Consider the following 22,267-nt stretch of genomic DNA (forward strand, 5'->3'; position numbering starts at 1 on the left):
GAGTGGCAATTTCCTAAATGTTTTCTGGGTCTGAGTTGGTTTTGCCTTCTTCCTTCCCAAATTTTGTATTCTGACGCCAAACAAACAAGAGTTTGGGCAGAGTAGCCATTATGAAATGAAAAACACAACAAATAGGCATTTGAAGCTTAGAAATCTACAGGTAGCACGACCAAGGTGATTTTTTGTGTTTTGGAAAATAAAATGGAACACTTTGGCTGAGGTGACAGATAGTAATTGCCTCCAAACTGAGTTTCACTGCGATTTTCAGGTTAATTCAGTCAGAATTCCACAGGCAGTCAACTGGAGGGGTGAATGAATCCGCGAACAGCCGGCTTCCATGTGACTAAATCAAGCCCAATAACATTACGGATTCTTGCATTTCTTTGGCTTTTTTCTCCTTTTTCTTATTTATCATGGTTTGTAATGAATTTTCTGATGGGAGCTTTGGTTTTGAGGCTGCAATATGGAGTTCAGGGAGCAAGAGGAAGGTTCTGTTTCAAACAGGGCACAGCTATTGGCCTTCCCCAATTCTGGCTTGCTTTCATTGTTTTGGGATCCTCAGCTGATTTGTGGTTTCTTGAGTGGCAATTTGCAAAATGTTTTCTGGGTCTGAGTTGGTTTTGCCTTCTTCCTTCCCAAATTTTGTATTCTGACGCCATACAAACAAGAGTTTGGGTAGAATAGCCATTATGAAATAAAAAACACAAGAAATAGGCGTTTGAAGCTTAGAAATCTACAGGTAACACGACCAAGGTGAGTTTTTGTGTTTTGCAAAATAAAATGGAACACTTTAGCTGAGGTGACAGATATTAATTGTCTCCTATATGAGTTTCACTGCTATTTTGAGGTTAATTCAGTCAGAATTCCATAGGCAGTCAGCTGGATGGGTGGATGAATCCGGGAACAGCCGGTTTCCTTGCGACTATATCAAGCCCGATATCATTATGGATTCTTGCTTTTCTTTTGCTTTTTTCTCCTTTTTCTTATTTATCATGGTTTGTAATGAATGTTCTGATGTGAGCTTTGGTTCTGAGGCTGGCATATTGAGTTCAGGGTAAAAGAGGAAGGTTCTTTTTCAAACAGGGTACCGCTGTTGGCATGCTCCAATTATGGCTTGCTGTCATTGTTGTGGGTGCCTCAGCTGACTTGGTTTCTTGAGTGGCAATTTCCTAAATGTTTTCTGGGTCTGAGTTGGTTTTGCCTTCTTCCTTCCCAAATTTTGTATTCTGACGCCATACAAACAAGAGTTTGGGCAGAGTAGCTATTATGAAATAAAAAAACACAACAAATAGGCATTTGAAGCTTAGAAATCTACAGGTAACATGACCAAGGTGAGTTTTTGTGTTTTGGAAAATAAAATGGAACACTTTGGCTGAGGTGACAGATATTAATTGCCTCCAAACTGAGTTTCACTGCGATTTTCAGGTTAATTCAGTCAGAATTGCACAGGCAGTCAGCTGGAGCAGAGGATGAATCCAGCTACAGCCGGTTTCCTTGTGACTAATAAGGCCAAATGTCATTATGGATTCTTGCATTTCCTTGGCTTTTTTCTCTGATTTCCTATTTATCATGGTTTGTAATGAATTTTCCGATGTGAGCTTTGGTTTTATGGCTGCAATATGGCGTTCAGAGCACCGGGGGAATGGTCTTTTTCAAACAGGGCACAGCAGTTGGCCTGCTCCAATTCTGGCTTGCTGTCATTGTTTTGGGTGCCTCAGCCGATATGTGGTTTGTGAGCGGCAATTTCCTAAATGTTTTCTGGGTCTGAGTTGGTTTTGCCTTCTTCCTACCCAAATTTTGTATTCTGACGCCATACAAACAAGAGTTTCAGCAGAGTAGCCATTATGAAATAAAAAACACAACACATAGGCGTTTGAAGCTTAGAAATCTACAGGTAACACGACCAAGGTGAGATTTGTGTTTTGCAAAATCAAATGGAACACTTTGACTGAGGTGACAGATATTAATTGCCTCCAAAGTGAGTTTCACTGTGATTTTCAGGTTAATTCAGTCAGAATTACACAGGCAGTCAGCTGGAGGGGCGGATGATTCCGGAAACAGCCGGTTTCCTTGCGACTGAATCAAGCCCAATATCATTATGGATTCTTGCTTTTCTTTTCTTTTTTCTCCTTTTTCTTATTTATCATGGTTTGTAATGAATTTTCTGATGTGAGCTTTGGTTCTGAGGCTGGCATATTGAGTTCAGGGCAGAAGAGGAAGGTTCTTTTTCAAACAGGGCACAGCTGTTGGCTTGCTCTAATTCTGGCTTGCTGTCATTGCTTTGGGTGCCTCAGCTAACTTTTGGTTTCTTGAGCGGCAATTTCCTGAATATTTTCTGGGTCTGAGTTGGTTTTGCCTTCTTCCTTCTGAAATTTTGTATTCTGACACCAAACAAACAAGAGTTTGGGCAGAGTAGCCATTATGAAATAAAAAACACAACAAATAGGCGTTTGAAGCTTAGAAATCTACAGGTAACATGACCAAGGTGATTTTTTGTGTTTTGGAAAATAAAATGGAACACTTTGGCTGAGGTGACAGATATTAATTGCCTCCAAACTGAGTTTCACTGTGATTTTCAGGTTAATTCAGTCATAATTCCACAGGCTGTCAGCTGGAGGTGTGGATGAATCCGCGAACAGCCGGCTTCTATGTGACTAAATCAAGCCCAATAACATTACGGATTCTTGCATTTCTTTGGCTTTTTTCTCCTTTTTCTTATTTATCATGGTTTGTAATGAATTTTCTGATATGAGCTTTGGTTTTGAGTCTGCAAAATGGAGTTTAGGGAGCAAGAGAAATGTTCTGTTTCAAACATTGCACAGCTATTGGCCTGCCTCAATTCTGGCTTGCTTTCATTGTTTTGGGATCCTCAGCTGATTTGTGGTTTCTTGAGTGGCAATTTGCTAAATGTTTTCTGGGTCTGATTTGTTTTTCCCTTCTTCCTTCCCAAATTTTGTATTCTGACGCCATACAAACAAGAGTTTTGTTAGAATAGCCATTATGAAATAAAAAACACAACAAATAGGCATTTGAAGTTTAGAAATCTACAGGTAACACGACCAAGGTGAGTTTTTCTGTTTTGCAAAATAAACACTTTAGCTGAGGTGACAAATATTAATTGTCTCCAAAATGAGTTTCACTGCTATTTTGAGGTTAATTCAGTCAAAATTCCATAGGCAGTCAGCTGGAGGGGTGGATGAATCCGGGAGCAGCCGGTTTCCTTGCGACTATATCAAGCCCGATATCATTACGGATTCTTGCATTTCTTTGTCTTTTTTCTCCTTTTTCTTATTTATCATGGTTTGTAATGAATTTTCTGATGTGAGCTTTGGTTTTGAGGCTGGCATATTGAGTTCAGGGCACAAGAGGAAGGTTCTTTTTCAATCAGGGCACAGCTGTTGGCTTGCTCCAATTATGGCTTGCTGTCATTGTTTTGAGTGCCTCAGCCGATTTGTGGTTTCTTGAGTGCCAATTTCCTAAATGTTTTCTGGGTCTGAGTCGGTTTTGCCTTCTTATTCCCAAATTTTGTATTCTGATGCAATACAAGCAAGATTTTGGAGAGTAGCCATTATGAAAGAAAGAAAAAAAAAAAAAACACAGCGCATTGCCCTTTCAGGATTAGAAATCTACAGGCAACACGACCAAGATGAGTTTCTGTGTTTTGGAAAATGACATAGAACGCTTCTGCTGAGGGGACAGATTCTAATTCCCTCCCAAATGAGTGTGAGTCCGATTTTGAGGTGAATTCAATCAGAATTCCAAAGTCAGTCTGTGGAAGGGGGGATGAATCTGGAAACAGCCAGTTTCTTTGTGTCTAATTCCAGCCAAATATCACAAAGGACTCTTGCATTTCTTTGGCTTTTTCACATTACCCTAATTTATCATGGTTTGTAATGAATTTTCTGATGTGAGCTTTGGTTTTGAGGCTGCAATATAGAGTTCAGGGCACCGGAGGAATGGTCTTTTTCAAACAGGGCACAGCTGTTGGTGTGCTCCAATTCTGGCTATTGTCTTTGTTTTGGGTGCCTCAGCTGAAATTTGGTTTCTTGAGTTTCACTGCGATTGTCAGGTTAATTCAGTCAGAATTCCACAGGCAGTCAGCTTTAGTGGTGTATGAATCTGGGAACAGCCGGTTTCCTTGCAACTAAATCAAACCCAATATCATTATGGATTCTTGCATTTTTTTGGCTTTTTTCTCTTTTTTCTTATTTATCATGGTTTGTAATGAATTTTCTGATGTGAGCTTTGGTTTTGAGGCTGGCATATTGAGTTCAGGGCACAAGAGGAAGGTTGTTTTTCAATCAGGGCACAGCTGTTGGCTTGCTCCACTTCTGGCTTGCTGTCATTGTTTTGAGTGCCTCAGCCGATTTGTGGTTTCTTGTGTGGCAATTTCCCAAATGTTTTCCGGGTCTGAGTTGGCTTTGCCTTCTTCCTTCCCAAATTTTGTATTCTGATGCAATGCAAAGAAGAGTTTGTACAGAATAGCCATTATGAAAGAAAAAACACAACAAATAGGCGTTTGAAGCTTAGAAATCTACAGGTAACATGACCAAGGTGAGTTTTTGTGTTTATGAAAATAAAATGGAACACTTTGGCTGAGGTGACAGATATTAATTGCCTCCAAACTGAGTTTCACTGTGATTTTCAGGTTAATTCAGTCAGAATTCCACAGGCTGTCAGCTGGGGGGGTGGATGAATCCAGGAACAGCTGGTTTCCTAGCGACTAAATCAAGCCCTATATCATTATGGATTCTTGCATGTTTTTGGCTTTTTTCTCTTTTTTCTTATTTATCATGGTTTGTAATGAATTTTCTGATGTGAGCTTTGGTTTTGAGGCTGGCATATTGAGTTCAGGGCACAAGAGGAAAGTTCTTTTTCAATCAGGGCACAGCTGTTGGATTGCTCCACTTCTGGCTTGCTGTCATTGTTTTGGGTGCCTCAGCAGATTTGTGGTTTCTTGAGTGGCAATTTCCTAAATGTTTTCGGGGTCTGAGTTGGTTTTGCCTTCTTCCTTCCCAATTTTTGTATTCTGATGCAATACAAGCAAGATTTTGGACAGAGTAGCCATTATGAAAGAAAAAAAAAAAAAACACAGCAAATTGACCTTTCAGGATTAGAAATCCATAGGCAACACAACCAAGGTGAGATTCTGTGTTTTGGAAAATGACATGGAACGCTTCTGCTGAGGGGACAGATTCTAATGCCCTCCAAATGGAGTGTGAGAGCGATCTTGAGGTGAATTCAATCAGAATTCCAAAGTCGGTCTGTGGAAGGGGGGGATGAATCTGGAAACAGCCAGTTTCTTTGTGTCTAAATCCTGCCAAATATCACAAAGGACTCCTGCATTTCTTTGGCTTTTTCACATTTCCCTTATTTATCATGGTTTGTAATGAATTTTCTGATGTGAGCTTTGGTTTTGAGGCTGGCATATTATGTTCAGGGCACAAGAGGAAGGTTCTTTTTCAATCAGGGCACAGCTGTTGGCTTGCTCCACTTCTGGCTTGCTGTCATTGTTTTGGGTGCCTCAGCCGATTTGTGGTTTCTTGAGTGCCAATTTCCTAAATGTTTTCTGGGTCTGAGTCGGTTTTGCCTTCTTATTCCCAAATTTTGTATTCTGATGCAATACAAGCAAGATTTTGGAGAGTAGCCATTATGAAAGAAAAAAAAAAGTGCATTGCCCTTTCAGGATTAGAAATCTACAGGCAACACGACCAAGATGAGTTTCTGTGTTTTGGAAAATGACATAGAACGCTTCTGCTGAGGGGACAGATTCTAATTCCCTCCCAAATGATTGTGAGTGTGATTTTGAGGTGAATTCAATCAGAATTCCAAAGTCAGTCTGTGGAAGGGGGGGATGAATCTGGAAACATCCAGTTTCCTTGTGTCTAAATCCAGCCAAATATCACAAAGTACTCTTGCATTTCTTTGGCTTTTTTATCTTTTTTCTTATTTATCATGGTTTGAAATTAATTTTCTGATGTGAGCTTTGGTTTTGAGGCTGGCATATTGAGTTCAGGGCAGAAGAGGATGGTTCTTTTTCAATCAGGGCACAGCTGTTGGCTGGCTGCAGTTCTGGCTTGCTGTCCTTATTTTGAGTACCTCAGCCGATTTGTGGTTTCTTGTGTGGCAATTTCCCAAATGTTTTCTGGGTCTGAGTTGGCTTTGCCTTCTTCCTTCCCAAATTTTGTATTCTGATGCAATGCAAAGAAGAGTTTGTACAGAATAGCCATTATGAAAGAAAAAACACAACAAATAGGCGTTTGAAGCTTAGAAATCTACAGGTAACATGACCAAGGTGAGTTTTTGTGTTTATGAAAATAAAATGGAACACTTTGGCTGAGGTGACAGATATTAATTGCCTCCAAACTGAGTTTCACTGTGATTTTCAGGTTAATTCAGTCAGAATTCCACAGGCTGTCAGCTGGAGGGGTGGATGAATCCGGGAACAGCCGGTTTCCTAGCGACTAAATCAAGCCCTATATCATTATGGATTCTTGCATTTTTTTGGCTTTTTTCTCTTTTTTCTTATTTATCATGGTTTGTAATGAATTTTCTGATGTGAGCTTTGGTTTTGAGGCTGGCATTTTGAGTTCAGGGCACAAGAGGAAAGTTCTTTTTCAATCAGGGCACAGCTGTTGGATTGCTCCACTTCTGGCTTGCTGTCATTGTTTTGGGTGCCTCAGCAGATTTGTGGTTTCTTGAGTGGCAATTTCCTAAATGTTTTCGGGGTCTGAGTTGGTTTTGCCTTCTTCCTTCCCAATTTTTGTATTCTGATGCAATACAAGCAAGATTTTGGACAGAGTAGCCATTATGAAAGAAAAAAAAAAAAAACACAGCAAATTGACCTTTCAGGATTAGAAATCCATAGGCAACACAACCAAGGTGAGATTCTGTGTTTTGGAAAATGACATGGAACGCTTCTGCTGAGGGGACAGATTCTAATGCCCTCCAAATGGAGTGTGAGAGCGATCTTGAGGTGAATTCAATCAGAATTCCAAAGTCGGTCTGTGGAAGGGGGGGATGAATCTGGAAACAGCCAGTTTCTTTGTGTCTAAATCCTGCCAAATATCACAAAGGACTCCTGCATTTCTTTGGCTTTTTCACATTTCCCTTATTTATCATGGTTTGTAATGAATTTTCTGATGTGAGCTTTGGTTTTGAGGCTGGCATATTATGTTCAGGGCACAAGAGGAAGGTTCTTTTTCAATCAGGGCACAGCTGTTGGCTTGCTCCACTTCTGGCTTGCTGTCATTGTTTTGGGTGCCTCAGCCGATTTGTGGTTTCTTGAGTGCCAATTTCCTAAATGTTTTCTGGGTCTGAGTCGGTTTTGCCTTCTTATTCCCAAATTTTGTATTCTGATGCAATACAAGCAAGATTTTGGAGAGTAGCCATTATGAAAGAAAAAAAAAAGTGCATTGCCCTTTCAGGATTAGAAATCTACAGGCAACACGACCAAGATGAGTTTCTGTGTTTTGGAAAATGACATAGAACGCTTCTGCTGAGGGGACAGATTCTAATTCCCTCCCAAATGATTGTGAGTGCGATTTTGAGGTGAATTCAATCAGAATTCCAAAGTCAGTCTGTGGAAGGGGGGGATGAATCTGGAAACATCCAGTTTCCTTGTGTCTAAATCCAGCCAAATATCACAAAGTACTCTTGCATTTCTTTGGCTTTTTTCTCTTTTTTCTTATTTATCATGGTTTGTAATGAATTTTCTGATGTGAGCTTTGGTTTTGAGGCTGGCATATTGAGTTCAGGGCAGAAGAGGATGGTTCTTTTTCAATCAGGGCACAGCTGTTGGCTGGCTGCAGTTCTGACTTGCTGTCCTTATTTTGAGTACCTCAGCCGATTTGTGGTTTCTTGTGTGGCAATTTCCCAAATGTTTTCTGGGTCTGAGTTGGCTTTGCCTTCTTCCTTCCCAAATTTTGTATTCTGATGCAATGCAAAGAAGAGTTTGTACAGAATAGCCATTATGAAAGAAAAAACACAACAAATAGGCGTTTGAAGCTTAGAAATCTACAGGTAACATGACCAAGGTGAGTTTTTGTGTTTATGAAAATAAAATGGAACACTTTGGCTGAGGTGACAGATATTAATTGCCTCCAAACTGATTTTCACTGTGATTTTCAGGTTAATTCAGTCAGAATTCCACAGGCAGTCAGCTGGAGGGGTGGATGAATCCGGGAACAGCCGGTTTCCTAGCGACTAAATCAAGCCCTATATCATTATGGATTCTTGCATTTTTTTGGCTTTTTTCTCTTTTTTCTTATTTATCATGGTTTGTAATGAATTTTCTGATGTGAGCTTTGGTTTTGAGGCTGGCATATTGAGTTCAGGGCACAAGAGGAAAGTTCTTTTTCAATCAGGGCACAGCTGTTGGATTGCTCCACTTCTGGCTTGCTGTCATTGTTTTGGGTGCCTCAGCAGATTTGTGGTTTCTTGAGTGGCAATTTCCTAAATGTTTTCGGGGTCTGAGTTGGTTTTGCCTTCTTCCTTCCCAATTTTTGTATTCTGATGCAATACAAGCAAGATTTTGGACAGAGTAGCCATTATGAAAGAAAAAAAAAAAAACACAGCAAATTGACCTTTCAGGATTAGAAATCCATAGGCAACACAACCAAGGTGAGATTCTGTGTTTTGGAAAATGACATGGAACGCTTCTGCTGAGGGGACAGATTCTAATGCCCTCCAAATGGAGTGTGAGAGCGATCTTGAGGTGAATTCAATCAGAATTCCAAAGTCGGTCTGTGGAAGGGGGGGATGAATCTGGAAACAGCCAGTTTCTTTGTGTCTAAATCCTGCCAAATATCACAAAGGACTCTTGCATTTCTTTGGCTTTTTCACATTTCCCTTATTTATCATGGTTTGTAATGAATTTTCTGATGTGAGCTTTGGTTTTGAGGCTGGCATATTATGTTCAGGGCACAAGAGGAAGGTTCTTTTTCAATCAGGGCACAGCTGTTGGCTTGCTCCACTTCTGGCTTGCTGTCATTGTTTTGGGTGCCTCAGCCGATTTGTGGTTTCTTGAGTGCCAATTTCCTAAATGTTTTCTGGGTCTGAGTCGGTTTTGCCTTCTTATTCCGAAATTTTGTATTCTGATGCAATACAAGCAAGATTTTGGAGAGTAGCCATTATGAAAGAAAAAAAAAAAGCGCATTGCCCTTTCAGGATTAGAAATCTACAGGCAACACGACCAAGATGAGTTTCTGTGTTTTGGAAAATGACATAGAACGCTTCTGCTGAGGGGACAGATTCTAATTCCCTCCCAAATGATTGTGAGTGCGATTTTGAGGTGAATTCAATCAGAATTCCAAAGTCAGTCTGTGGAAGGGGGGGATGAATCTGGAAACATCCAGTTTCCTTGTGTCTAAATCCAGCCAAATATCACAAAGTACTCTTGCATTTCTTTGGCTTTTTTCTCTTTTTTCTTATTTATCATGGTTTGTAATGAATTTTCTGATGTGAGCTTTGGTTTTGAAGCTGGCATATTGAGTTCAGGGCACAAGAGGAAGGTTCTTTTTCAATCAGGGCACAGCTGTTGGCTTGCTCCTCTTCTGGCTTGCTGTCATTGTTTTGGGTGCCTCAGTGACTTTTGGCTTCTTGAGCGGCAATTTCCTAAATGTTTTCTGGGTCTGATTTGGTGTTGCCTTCTTCCTTGCCAAATTTTGTATTCTGATGCAATACAAACAAGAGTTTGGACAGAGTAGCCATTATGAAATAAAACACACAACAAATAGGATGTTGAAACTTAGACATCTACAGGTAAAACAACCAAGGTGAGTTTTTCTGTTTTGGAAAATCAAATGGAACACTTTGGCTGAGGTGACAGATATTAATTGCCTCCAAACTGAGTTTCACTGCGATTTTCAGGTTAATTCAGTCAGAATTCCACAGGCCGTCAGCTTGAGGGGCGAATGAATCCGGGAACAGCCGGTTTCCTTGCGACTAAATCAAGCCCAATATAATTAGGGATTCTTGCATTTCTTTGGCTTTTTTCTCTTTTTTCTTATGTATCATGGTTTGTAATGAATTTTCTGATGTGAGCTTTGGTTTTGAAGCTGGCATATTGAGTTCAGGGCACAAGAGGAAGGTTCTTTTTCAATCAGGGCACAGCTGTTGGCGTGCTCCAATTCTGGCTTGCTGTCATTGTTTTGGGTACCTCAGCTGACTTTTGGTTTCTTGAGTGAAAATTTCCTAAATGTTTTCTGGGTCTGAGTTGGTTTTGCCTTCTCCCTTTTGAAATTTTGCATTCTGACACAATACAAACAAGAGTTTGGGCACAGTAGCCATTATGAAATAAACAACACAACAAATTGCGTTTGAAGCTTAGGAATCTGCAGGTAGCATGACCAAGGTGAGTTTTTGTGTATTGGAAAATAAAATGGAACACTTTGGCTGAGGTGACAGATATTAATTTCCTCCAAACCGAGTTTCACTGCGATTTTCATGTTAATTCAGTCAGAAACCACAGACACTCAGCTGGGAGTGGTTGATGAATCTGCAACCAGCCAGCAAAAAGAGAATAAATCAAGCCCAATATCACTAAGAACTCCTGCATTTCTTTGGCTTTTTTCTGATTTTTCTTATTTATCATGGTTTGTAATGAATTTTCTGATGTGAGCTTTGGTTTTGAGGCTGGCATATTGAGTTCAGGGCACAAGAGGAAGGTTCTTTTTCAATCAGGGCACAGCTGTTGGCGTGTTCCAATTCTGGCATCCTGACATTTTTTTGGGTCCCTCAGCTGATTTGTGATTTCTTGAGCGGCAATTTCCTAAATGTTTTCTGGGTCTGAGTTGGTTTTGCCTTCTTCCTTCCCAAATTTTGTATTCTGACACAATACAAACAAGAGTTTGGCCAGAGCAGCCATTATGAAATAAAAAACACTACACATAGTTGTTTGAAGCTTAGAAATCTACAGATAACACGACCAAGGTGAGTTTTTGTGTTATGGAAAATAAAATGGAACACTTTGGCTGAGGTGACAGATATTAATTGCCTCCAAACTGAGTTTCACTGCGATTTTCAGGTTAATTCAGTCAGAATTCCACAGGCAGTCAGCTGGAGGGGTGGATGAATCCGGGAACAGCCCGTTTCCTTGCGACTAAATCCAGCTCAATATCATTATGGATTCTTGCATTTCTTGGCTTTTTTCTCATTTTTCTTATGTATCGTGGTTTGTAATGAATTTCCTGATGTCAGCTTTGGTTTTGAGGCTGGAATATGGAGTTCAGGGTCCCGGAAGAATGGCCTTTTTCAATCAGGACTCAGCTGATTGCCTCCTCCAATTCTGGCTTGCTGTCATGGTTTTGGGTGCCTCAGCTGACTTTTGGTTTCTTGAGTGGCAATTTCCTAAATGTTTTCTGTGTCTGAGTTGGCTTTGCCTTCTACCTTCCCAAATTTTGTATGTGATGCAATACAAGGAAGATTTTGGACAGAGTAGCCATTATGAAAGAAAAAACACAACAAATAGGCGTTTGAAGCTTGGAAATCTATAGGTAACATGACCAAAGTGAGTTTTTTTGTTTTGGAAAATAAAATGGAACACTTTGGCTGAGGTGACAGATATTAATTGTCTCCAAACCGAATTTCACTACCATTTTGAGGTGAATTCAGTCAGAATCCCTATTCACTCAGCTGGGAGTTGTGGATGAATCTGGAAACAGCTGTTTACTTAGGAATAAATCAAGCCCAATATCACTAAGAAAACTTGCATTTCTTTGGCTTTTTTCTGATTTTTCCTATTTATCATGGTTTGAAAAGAATTTTTTGATGTGAGCTTTGGTTTTGAGGCTGGCATATTGAGTTTAGGGCACAAGAGGAAGGTTCTTTTTCAATCAGGGCACAGCTGTTGGCTTGCTCCAATTCTGGCTTGCTGTCATGGTTTTGGGTGCCTCAGCTGATTTGTGGATTCTTTTTCTGCAGTTTCCTAAATGTTTTCTGGTTCTGATCGGATTTGCCTTCTTATTCCCAAATTTTGTATTCTGACGCAATACAAGCAAGATTTTGGACAGAGTAGCCATTATGAAAGAAAAAAAAAAACACAGTAAATTGCCCTTTCAGGATTAGAAATCTATAGGCAACACGACCAAGATGAGTTTCTGTGTTTTGGAAATTCACATGGAACACTTCTGCTGAGGGGACAGATACTAATTCCCTCCAAATTGAGTGTGAGTGCGATTTTGAGGTGAATTGAGTCAGAATTCCAAAGTCAGTCTGTGGAAGGGGGGGATGAATCTTTAAACAGCCAGTTTCCTTTTGTCTAAATCCAGCCAAATACCACAAAGGACTCTTGAATTTCTTTGGCTTTCTCAGATTTCCCTTATTTATCATTGTTTGTAATGAATATTTTTTGTGAGCTTTGGTTTTGAGGCTGGAATATGGAGTTCAGGGCACTGGATTAATGGTTTTGTTCAATCAGGGCACAGCTGTTGGCTTGCTCCAATTCTGGCTTGCTGTCATTGTTTTGGGTGCCTCAGCCGATTTGTGGTTTCTTGAGCGGTAATTTCCTAAATGTTTTCTGGGTCTGAGTCGGTTTTACCTTCTTCCTTCCCAAATTTTGTATTCTGATGCAATACAAGCAAGATTTTGACAGAGTAGCCATTATGAAAGAAAAAATAACACAGCAAATTGCCCTTTCAGGATTAGAAATCTACAGGCAACTCGACCAAGATGAGTTTCTGTGTTTTGGAAAATGACATGATACCCTTCTGCTGAGGGGACAGATCCTAATTCCCTCCAAATTGAGTGTGAGTGCGATTTTGAGGTGAATTCAATCAGAATTCCAAAGTCTGTCTGTGGAAGGGGGTATGAATCTGGGAACAGCCAGTTTCCTTGTGTCTGAATCCAGCCAAATATCACAAAGGACTCCTGCATTTCTTTGGCTTTTTCACATTTCCCTTATTTATCATGGTTTGTAATGAATTTTCTGCTGTGAGCTTTGGTTTTGAGGCTGGAATATGGAGTTCAGGGCACAGGAGGAATGGTCTTTTTCAAACAGGGCACAGTTGTCGCCTTGCTCCAATTTTGCCTTGCTGTCATTGTTTTGGGTGCCTCAGCTGACTTTTGGTTTCTTGAGCGGCAATTTCCTAAATGTTTTATGGGTCTGAGTTGGTTTTGGCTTCTTCCTTCCCAAATTTTGTATTCTGCCACAATACAAACAAGAGTTTGGGCACGGTAGCCATTATGAAATAAAAAACACAACAAATAGGTGTTTGAAGCTTAGAAATCTACAGGTAACACGACCAAGGTGAGTTTTTGTGTTTTGGAAAATAAAATGAAAACTTTGGCTGAGGTGACAGATATTAATTGCCTCCAAACCGAGTTTCACTGCGATTTTCAGCTGAGTTCAGTCAGAAACCACAGACACTCAGCTGGGAGGTATGGATGAATCTGGAAACAGCCATTAACAAGGGAATGATTCAAGCCCAATATCACTAAGAACTCCTGAATTTCTTTGGATTTTTTAGGATTTTTCTTATTTTTCATGGTTTGTAATAAATTTTCTGATGTGAGCTTTGGTTTTGAACCTGCAAGATGGAGTTCAGGGCACCAGAGGAATGGTCTTTTTCAATCAGGTAACAGCTGTTGGCTTACTCCAATTCTGTCTTCCTTTCAAGGTTTTGGGTGCCTCAGTGTCCTTCAGTTTCTTGAGCGGCAATTTCCTAAATGTATTCTGATTCTCAGTTGGTTTTGCCTTCTTCCTTCCCAAATTTTGTATTCTTATGCAATAGAAACAAGAGTTTGGGCACAGTAGCCATTATGAAGTAAACAACACAGCAAATAGGCATTTGAAGCTTAGAAATCTACAGGTAACATGACCAAGGTGAGGTTTTGTGTTTTGGAAAATCAAATGAAACACTTTGGCTGAGGTGACAGATATTAATTGCCTCCAAACTGAGTTTCACTGCGATTTTCAGGTTAATTCAGTCAGAATTCCACAGGTAGTCAGCTGGAGTGGTGGATGAATCCGGGAACAGCCGGTCTCCTTGTGTCTTAATCCAGCCAAATATCACAAAGGACTCTTGCATTTCTTTGTTTTTTTCACATTTCCCTTATTTATCCTGGTTTGTAATGAATTTTCTGATGTGAGCTTTGCTTTTGAGGCGGCAATATGGAGTTCAGGGCACCGGAGGAATGGTCTTTTTCAAACAGGGCAGAGCTGTTGGCTTGCTCCACTTCTGGCTTGCTGTCATTGTTTTGGGTGTCTCAGCTGACTTTTGGTTTCTTGAACGGCATTTTCCTAAATGATTACTGGGTCTGAGTTGATTTTGCCTTCTTTCTTCCCAAATTTTGTATTCTGATGCAATACAAACAAGAGTTTGTTTACAGTAGCCATTATGAAATAAGCAACAAAACAAATAGGCGTTTGAAGCTTATACATCTACAGGTAACACGACCAAGGTGAGTTTTTGTGTTTTGGAAAATCAAATGGAACACTTTGGCTGAGGTGACAGATATTAATTGCCTCCAAACAGAGTTTCACTGTGATTTTCAGGTTAATTCAGTCAGAAATCCACAGGCAGTCAGCTGGAGGGGTGGATGAATCTGGGAACAGCCGGTTTCCTTTCGACTAAATCAAGCCCAATATCATTATGGATTCTTGCAATTCTTTGGCTTTTTTCTCATTTTTCTTATTTATCATGGTTTGTAATGAATTTTCTGATGTGAGCTTTGGTTTTGAGACTGCAATATGGAGTTCAGGGCACTGGATTAATGGTCTTTTTCAATCAGGGCACAGCTGTTGGCTTGCTCAAGTTCTGGCTTGCTTTCATTGTTTTCGGTGCCTCAGCTGACTTTTGGTTTCTTGAGCGGAAATTCGGTAAATGTTTTCTGAGTCTCAGTTGGTTTTGCCTGCTTTCTTCCCAAATTTTGTATTCTGACACAATATAAACAAGAGTTTGGACAGAGTAGCCATTATGAAATAAAAAACACAACAAATAGGCATTTGAAGCTTAGAAATCTACAGGCAACATGACCAAGGTGAGATTTTGTGTTTTGGAAAATAAAATGGAACACTTTGGCTGTGGTGACAGATATTAACTGCCTCCATTCAGCTTAATTCAGTCAGAATTCCACAGTCAGTCAGCTGGATGGGTGGATGAATCCGGTAATAGCCGGTTTCCTTGTGACTAAATGAAGTCCAATATCATTATGGATTCTTGCATTTCTTTGGCTTTTTTCTCATTTTTCTTATTTATCATGGTTTGTAATGAATTTTCTGATGTGAGCTTTGGTTTTTAGGCTGGCATATTGAGTTGAGGTCACAAAAGGAAGGAACTTTTTCAATCAGGGCACAGCTGTTGGGTTGCTCCAATTCTGGCTTGCTGTCATTGGTTTGGGTGCCTCAGCCGATTTGTGGTTTCTTGAGCGGCAATTTCCTAAATGTTTTCTGGGTCTCAGTTGGTTTTGCCTTCTTCCTTCCCAAATTTTGTATTCTGACGCAATACAAACAAGAGTTTGGACAGAGTAGCCATTATGAAATAAAAAACACAACAAATAGGCATTTGAAGCTACAGGTAACACGACCAAGGTGAGATTTTGTGTTTTCGAAAATCAAATGGAACACTTTGGCTGAGGTGACAGATAGTAATTGCCTCCAAACTGAGTTTCACTGCAATTTTCAGGTTAATTCAGTCAGAATTCCACAGGCAGTCAGCTGGAGGGGTGGATGCATCCGGGAACATCTGGTTTCCTTGTGACTAAATCAAGCCCAATATCATTATGGATTCTTGCATTGCTTTGGATTTTTCTCATTTTTCTTTTGTATCATGGTTTGTAATGAATTTTCTGATGTGAGCTTTGGTTTTGAGGCTGGCATATTGAGTTCAGGGCACAAGAGGAAGGTTCTTTTTCAATCAGGGCACAGCTGTTGGCTTGCTCCTCTTCTGGCTTGCTGTCATTGTTTTGGGTGCCTCAGCTGATTTTGGTTTCTTGAGCGGCAATTTCCTAAATGTTTTCGGGGTCTGAGTTGGTTTTGCCTTCTTCCTTCCCAATTTTTGTATTCTGAGGCAATACAAACAAGAGTTTTGACAGAGTAGCCATTATGAAATAAAAAACACAACAAATAGGCGTTTGAAGCTTATACATCTACAGGTAACAAGACCAAGTGAGTTTTTGTGTTTTGGAAAATAAAGTGGAACACTTTGGCTGAGGTGACAGATAGTAATTGCCTCCAAACTGAGGTTCACTGTGATTTTCAGGTTAATTCAGTCAGAATTCCACAGGCAGTCATCTGGAGGGGGGGATGAATCTTGGACGAGCCGATTTCCTTGCGACTAAATCAAGCCCAATATCATTATGGATTCTTGCATTTCTTTGGCTTTTTCTCATTTTTCTTATTTATCATGGTTTGTAATGAATTTTCTGATGTGAGCTTTGGTTTTAAGCTGGCATATTGAGTTCAGGGCACAAGAGGAGGGTTGTTTATCAATCAGGGCACAGCTGTTGGCATGCTCCAATTCTGGCTTGCTGTCATTGTTTTGGGTGCCTCAGCTGATTTGTGGATTCTTGAGTGGCAATATCCTAAATGTTTTCTGGGTCTGAGTTACTTTTGCCTTCTTATTCCCAAATTTTGTATTCTGATGCAATACAAGCAAGATTTTTACAGAGTAGCCATTATGAAAGAAAAAAAAAAAAGCAAATTGGCCTTTCAGGATTAGAACTGTACAGGCAACACAATCAAGATGAGTTTCTTTGTTTTGGATAGTGACATGGACCCCTTCTGCTGAGGGGACAGATACTAATTTCCTCCAAATTGAGTGTGAGTGCAATTTTGACGTGAATTCAATCAGAATTCCAAAGTCAGTCTGTTTAAGGGTGGGATGAATCCTGAAACAGCCAGTTTCCTTGTGTCTAAATCCAGCCAAATATCACAAAGGACTCTTGCATTTCTTTGGCTTTTTCACATTTCCCTTATTTATCATGGTTTGTTATGAATTTTCTGATGTGAGCTTTGGTTTTGAGGCTGCAAAATGGATTTCAGGGTACAAGAGAATGGTTCTTTTTCAATCAGGGCACAGCTGTTGGCTTGCTCCAATTCTGTCTTGCTGTCATTGTTCTGCATGCCTCAGCTTACTTTTGGTTCCTTGAGCAGTAATTTCCTAAATATTTTCTGGGTCTGAGTTGGTTTTGCCTTCTTCCTTCCCAAATTTTGTATTCTGATGCAATACAAACAAGAGTTTGAACAGAGTAGCTATTATGAAATAAAAAGTGCAACAAATAGGCGTTTGAAGCTCAGAAATCTACAGGTAACACGACCAAGGTGAGTTTTTGTGTTTTGGAAAAGAAAATGGAACACTTTGGCTGAGGTGACAGATATTAATTGCCTCCAAACTGAGTTTCCCTGCGATTTTCAGGTTAATTCCATCAGAATTCCACAGGCATTCAGCTGCAGGGGTGGATGAATCCAGGAACAGCCGGTTTCCTTGCGACTAAATCAACCCAATATAATTATGGATTCTTGCATTTCTTTGGCTTTTTCTCATTTCTCTTATGTATCATGGTTTGTAATAAATTTTCTGATGTGAGCTCTGGTTTTAAGGCTGGCGTATTGGGTTCAGGGAACAAGAGGATGGTTCTTTTCAATCAGGGCACAGCTGTTGGCCTCCTCCAATTCTGGCTTGCTGTCAATGTTTTGAGTGCTTCAGCAAATTTGTGGATTCTAGTGTGTCAATTTACTAGATGTTTTTTGGGTCTGTGTTGGTTTTGCCTTCTTCCTTCCCAAATTTTGTATTCTGACGCAATACAAACAAGAGTTTGGACAGAGTAGGTATTATGAAATTAAAAACACAACAAATAGCCGTTTGAAGCTTAGAAATCTACAGGTAACACGACCAAGGTGAGTTTTTGTGTTTTGGAAAATCAAATGGAACACTTTGGCTGAGGTGACAGATATTAATTGCCTCCAAACTGAGTTTCACTGTGATTTTCAGGTTAATTCAGTCAGAATACCACAGGCAGTCAGCTGGAGGGGTGGATGAATCCTGGAACAGCCTGTTTCCTTCGAGTGAATCAAGCCCAATATCATAATGGATTCTTGCATTTCTTTGGCCTTTTTCTTATTTTTCTTATTTATCATGGTTTGTAATGAATTTTCTGAGGTGAGCTTTGGCTTTGAAGCTGCAATATGGAGTTCAGGATCCGGGGGAATGGTCTTTTTCCTTTTTTTTTTTTTTCTTGACAGGCAGAGTGGACAGTGAGAGAGAGAGACAGGGAGAAATTTCTTCCTTTGCCGTTGGTTCACCCTCCAATGGCCGCCGCGGCCAGTGGGCTGCGGCGGGCGCACCGCGCTGATCCGATTGCAGGAACCAGGAGCCAGGTGCTTTTCCTGGTCTCCCATGGGGTGCAGTGCCCCAGCACTTGGGCCATCCTCCACTGCACTCCCTGGCCACAGCAGAGGGCTGACCTGGAAGAGGGGCAACCGGGACAGAATCCGCACCCAGACCGGGACTAGAACCTGGTGTCCTGGGGCCGCTAGGTGGAGGATTAGCTTAATGAGCCAGGGAGCCGGCTGGGAATGGTCTTTTTCAAACAGGGCACAGCTCTTGGCCTGCTCCAATTCTGGCTTGCTGTCATTGTTTTGGGAGCCTCAGATGATTTGTGGTTTCTTGAGCGGCAATATCCTAAATGTTTTCTGCGTCTGAGTTGGTTTTGCCTTCTTCCTTCCCAAATTTTGTATTCTGATGCAATACAAACAAGAGTTTGAGCAGAGTAGCCATTTTGTAATGAAAAACACAGCAAATAGGCGTTTGAAGCTTAGAAATCTACAGGTAACACGACCAAGGTGAGTTTTTGTGTTTTGGAAAATCAAATGGAACACTTTGGCTGAGGTCACAGATATATATTGCCTCCAAAGTGAGTTTCAATGCGATTTTCTGGTTAATTCAGTCAGAATTCCACAGGCAGTCAGCAGGAGTGGTGGATGAATCTGGGAACAGCCGGTTTCCTGGCGACTAAATCCAGCCCAATATCATTATGGATTCTTGCATTTCTTTCGCTTTTTTCTCATTTTTCTTATTTATCATGGTTTGTAATGAATTTTTTGATGTGAGCTTTGGTTTTGAGGCTGGCATATTGAGTTCAGGTCACCAGAGGAAGGTTCTTTTTCAATCAGGGCACAGCTGTTGGCTTGCTCCAATTCTGGCTTGCTGTCATTGTTTTGGGTGCCTCAGCTGTCTTTGGGTTTCTTGAGTGGCAATTTACTAAATGTTTTCTGGATCTTAGTTGGTTTTGCCTTCTTCCTTCCCAAATATTGTATTCTGACACGATACAACCAATAGTTTGGACAGAGTTGCCATTATGAAAGAAAAAACACAACAAATAGGCGTTTGAAGCTTAGAAATCTACAGGTAACATGACCAAGGTGAGTTTTTGTGTTTTGCAAAATCAAATGGAATACTTTGGCTGAGGTCACAGATATATATTGCCTCCAAAGTGAGTTTCAATGCGATTTTCTGGTTAATTCAGTCAGAATTCCACAGGCAGTCAGCAGGAGTGGTGGATGAATCTGGGAACAGCCGGTTTCCTTGCGACTAAATCAAGCCCAATATCATTATGGATTCTTGCATTTCTTTGGCTTTTTTCTCATTTTACTTATTTATCATGGTTTGTAATGAATTTTCTGATGTGAGCTTTGGTTTTGAGGCTGGCATATGGAGTTCAGGGTACCGGAGGAATACTCTTTTTCAAACAGGGCATAGCTGTTGATCTGCTCCAAATCTGGCTTGCTGTCATTTCTTTGGGTGCCTCAGCTGAATTTTGGTTTCTTGAGCGGCAATTTCCTAAATGTTTGCTGGGTCTGAGTTGGTTTTGCCTTCTTCCTTCCCAAATTTTCTTTTCTGATGGCATGCAAACAAGAGTTTCGGCAGAGTAGCCATTATGAAATAAAAAACACTACAAATATGCGTTTAAAGCTTAGAAATCTACAGGTAATACGACCAAGGTGAGTTTTTGTGTTTTAGAAAATCAAATGGAACACTTTGGCTGAGGTTACAGATAGTAATTGCCTCCAAACTGAGTTTCACTGCGATTTTCAGGTGAATTCCGTCAGAATTCCACATGCAGTCCGATGGAGGGGTGGATGAATCGGGAACAGCCGGTTTCCTTGTGACGAAATCAAGCTGAATATCATTATGGATTCTTGCATTTCTTTGGGTTTTTTCTCCTTTTTCTTATTTATCATGGTTTGTGATGAATTTTCTGATGTGAGCTTTGGTTTTGAGGCTGGCATATGGAGTTCAGGGCACAAGAGGAATGGTCTTTTTCAAACAGGGCACAGCTGTTGGCCTGCTCCAATTCTTGCTTCCCGTCATTGTTTTGGGTGCCGCGGCTGACTTCAGGTGAATTCAGTCACAATTCCACAGGCAGTCAGCTGTAGGGGTGGATGAATCTGGGCACAGCCGGTATCCTTGCGAATAAATCCAGCCCAATATCATTATGGGTTTTCTGGGTCTGAGTTGGTTTTGCTGTCTGCCTTCCCAAAGTATCTTTTCTGATGCCATACAAACAAGAGTTTGGGCAGAGTAGCCATTATGAAATAAAAACCACAAGAAATAGGATTTTGAAGCTTAGAAATCTACAGGTAGCACGACCATGGTGAGTTTTTGTGTTTTGGAACATAAAATGGAACGCTTTGGCTGAGGTGACAGATATTAATTGCTACCAAACTGAGTTTCACTGCGATTTTCAGGTTAATTCAGTCAGAATTCCACAGGCAGTCAGCTGGAGGGGTGGATGAATCTGGGAGCAGCCGGTTTCCATGCGAATAAAACAAGCCTAATATCATTATGGATTCTTGCATTTCTTTGGCTTTTTTCTCATTTTTTATTTATCAAGGTTTGTAATGAATTTTCTGATGTGAGATTTGGTTTTGAGGCTGCAATATGCAGTTCAGGGCACCGGAGGAATGGCCTTTTTCAAACAGGGTACAGCTGTTGGCCTGCTCGAATTCTGGCTTGCTGTCATTGTTTTAAGTGCCTCAGCTGACTTTTGGTTTCTTGAGCAGCAATTTCCTGCATGTTTTCAGGGTCTGAGTTGGTTTTGCCTTCTTCCTTCCCAAATTTTGTATTCTGACGCCATACAAACAAGAGTTTGGGCAGAGCAGCCATTTTGTAATGAAAAACACAGCAAATAGGCATTTGAAGCTTAGAAATCTACAGGTAACATGACCAAGGTGAGGTTTTGTGTTTTGGAAAATCAAATGGAACACGTTGGCTGAGGTGACAGATATAAATTGCCTCCAAACTGAGTTTCACTGCGATTTTCAGGTGAATTCAGTCACAATTCCACAGGCAGTCCGCTGGAGGGGTGGATGAATCCAGGAACAGCCGGTTTCCTTTAGACTAAATCAAGCCCAATATCATTATGGATTCTTGCATTTCTTTGGCTTTTTTCTCATTTTTCTTATTTGTAATGGTTTGTAATATATTTTCTGATGTGAGCTTTGGTTTTGAGGCTGGCATATTGAGTTCAGGGCACAAGAGGATGGTTCTGTTTCAATCAGGGCACAGTTGTTGGTTTGCTCCAATTCCGGCTTGCTGTCATTGTTTTGGATGCCTCAGAAGATTCGTGGTTTCTTGAGTGGCAATTTCATAAATGTTTTCTGCGTCTGAGTTGGATTTGCCTTCTTATTCCCAAATTTTGTATTCTGATGCAATGCAAAGAAGAGTTTGGACAGAGTAGCCATTATGAAATAAACAACACAACAAATAGGCATTTGAAGCTTGGAAATCTACAGGTAACAAGACCAAGGTGAGTTTTTGTGTTTTGGAAAATAAAATGGAACTCTTTGGCTGAGGTGACAGATATTAATTGCCTCCAAACTGAGTTTCACTGCAATTTTCAGGTTAATTCAGTCAGAATTCCACACGCAGTCAGCTGGAGTGTTGGATGAATCCGGGAACAGCCGGTTTCCTTGCAACTAAATCCAGCTCAATATCATTATGTTTTCTTGCATTTCTTGGCTTTTTTCTCATTTTTCTTATGTATCGTGGTTTGTAATGAATTTCCTGATGTGAGCTTTGGTTTTGAGGCTGGAATATGGAGTTCAGGGTACCGGAAGAATGGCCTTTTTCAATCAGGACTCAGCTGATTGCCTGCTCCAATTCTGGCTTGCTGTCATGGTTTTGGGAGCCTCAGCTGACTTTTGGTTTCTTGAGTGGCAATTTCCTAAATGTTTTCTTTGTCTGAGTTGGCTTTGCCTTCTACCTTCCGAAATTTTGTATGTTGATGCAATACAAGCAAGATTTTGGACAGAGTAGCCATTATGAAA

General features: G+C 40.5%; 1 long non-coding RNA gene across 6 annotated transcripts in view; it reads left to right on the plus strand.

The window, feature by feature from the left end:
- LOC149119988 (uncharacterized) overlaps window positions 1-22,267 on the plus strand; it is a 342,369-nt gene that overhangs the window by 44,249 nt on the left and 275,853 nt on the right. Inside the window, exon 1 of one of the 6 annotated variants that reach the window (XR_016226955.1) lies at window positions 7,928-8,036. The exons of 1 other annotated variant lie outside the window; for it this stretch is intronic. This is a non-coding gene — a long non-coding RNA (uncharacterized LOC149119988). Of the gene's footprint in view, window positions 1-7,927; window positions 8,037-18,520; window positions 18,782-19,191; window positions 19,361-20,407; window positions 20,593-21,015; window positions 21,170-22,267 lie in introns of those variants that run through there. 4 more of the 6 variants (XR_016226965.1, XR_016226962.1, XR_016226951.1 and 1 more) reach the window with 4 other exon arrangements.

This window comes from Oryctolagus cuniculus, chromosome 21 (genome assembly GCF_051225735.1).
Source record: "Oryctolagus cuniculus isolate XC-2025 breed Fujian yellow rabbit chromosome 21, ASM5122573v1, whole genome shotgun sequence".
Taxonomy (NCBI): domain Eukaryota; kingdom Metazoa; phylum Chordata; class Mammalia; order Lagomorpha; family Leporidae; genus Oryctolagus; species Oryctolagus cuniculus.